The following is a 1,807-nucleotide window of genomic DNA, read 5'->3' on the forward strand; positions in this document are numbered from 1 at the left end:
GCTTTCTTCTGTTGAACTCTCCCAAGCATTTAGTATAGTGTTAAGACTTGAATAACTTGTGGATAAATACCTTTGATGGAGTGATCAATTTGAATTTTATTCTATTAGATCGGTTTGAATAATGGGTACTTAAATCTTTTACCCAGCTCTGCATCTCACTTTGCCTTTAGAGCATCTCTGGTGGAAGTCTAGTGAATGTGTAATCTCATTTCCATTGTCATTCCTGTCCCCAGTGGAAATATCCAATAAACCAATTACTCCCAAGTCCTTGAGGTAATCTTAATTGCTTCTCTGAGCTTCTCCACGACCATTCAACCAATTGCTTTATTTAGTCGATTCCCCTGCCCGTTCCCAAATCCAAACCATAGGTGTCTCTGAACTAACCTACACTATGTTTTTCTTGCTAGCACCTCAGAACCCCTCTCACAATTATACCTGGAGAGTTTTCAGTACTCTATCAGTCTCAGCTATGAGAGGGAGAGTCAAACAGAGACATACCCATTCCATTCCTGGTTTGAGCAGTGGCTAGTGAGTGGAAGGCAATCTGCTAGAAGTCCAAACTCACCTGATCTGTGCTGGGCAACAGTGGCATGGAAGAGAGTTGAGGGCAGAGACTCTGGTTTACTGCCCAGAAGGCAATGATAAACTATTTACCATTTACCAAACATGCCCACGTCTCCCCCATTCAAAAAAACCCTCCCTTGAATACCACTGCCCCTTCTAGTTATTGTCTTATCTCCCTCCTACCCTTCCTTTCCAAACTCCTCGAACGAGTCATATACACCCTTTACCTCGAATTCCTCAACTCCAACTCTGTCCTAGACCCCCTCCAATCTAGCCTCCATCCCCTACTCTCCAGCAAAACTGTCCCCTCAAAGTTCACCAATGACCTCCTTCTTGCCAAATCCAATGGCTCCTACTCTATCCGAATCCTCCCCTACTTCTCAGCTGCCTTCGACACTGTGGATCACCCCCTTCTCCTCAACACACTATCCAACCTTGATTTCACAAACTTCATCCTCTCCTGGTTCTATTCTTATCTTTCTGGCCGTTCATTCACAGTCTCCTTCGTGGACTCCTCCTCCCCCTCCCATCACCTTACTCTAGGGGTTCTGCAAGGGTCAGTTCTTGGTCCCCTTCTGTTCTCCATCTACACTCACTCCCTTGGTGAACTCATTCGCTCCCACTGCTTCAACTATCATCTCTACGCTGATGACAGCCAAATCTACATCTCCACACCTGTTCTCTCTCCCTCCGTCCCGGCTCGTATTTCCTCCTGCCTTCAGGACATCTCAATCTGGATGTCTGCCTGCTAAAACTCAACATGTCCAAGACGGAGTTCCTTATCTTCCCTCCCAAACCCTTTCCTCTCCCTGACTTTCCCGTTACTGTAGATGGCACTACCATCCTTCCCATCTCACAAACCCGCACCTGGGTGTCATTCTTGATTCCACTCTCTCATTCACCCAACACATCCAATCCATCACCAAAACCTGCCCGTCTCACCTCCACAACATCGCCAAGATCCTCCCTCTCCTCTCCATCCAAACTGCTGCTTTTCTGGTTTTCTCTCTCATCCTATCCTGACCTGATTACTGAATTAGCCTCCTTTCTGATCTCCCATCTTCCTGTCTCTCCCCACTTCAGTGTATACTTCACTCTTCTGCCCTGATTATCTTTGTACAGAAATGCTCTGGGCATGTCACTCCCCTCCTCAAAAATAGTTGCCTATCACCCTTCAAATCAAGCAAAAACTCCTCACCCTTGGCTACAAATCTCTCCATCACCTTGCCGCCTCCTACCTCAC

General features: G+C 46.6%; 1 non-coding gene across 1 annotated transcript; it reads left to right on the plus strand.

Moving 5' to 3' along the window:
* Window positions 1-417: 417 nt before the first annotated feature.
* On the plus strand, window positions 418-555 carry LOC119921528. Its single transcript, XR_005448560.1, has one exon. It is a non-coding gene; the product is annotated as a small nucleolar RNA SNORA7 (small nucleolar RNA).
* The last annotated feature ends 1,252 nt before the right edge of the window (window positions 556-1,807 follow it).

Source organism: Tachyglossus aculeatus, assembly GCF_015852505.1.
Source record: "Tachyglossus aculeatus isolate mTacAcu1 chromosome 12 unlocalized genomic scaffold, mTacAcu1.pri SUPER_6_unloc_2, whole genome shotgun sequence".
Taxonomy (NCBI): domain Eukaryota; kingdom Metazoa; phylum Chordata; class Mammalia; order Monotremata; family Tachyglossidae; genus Tachyglossus; species Tachyglossus aculeatus.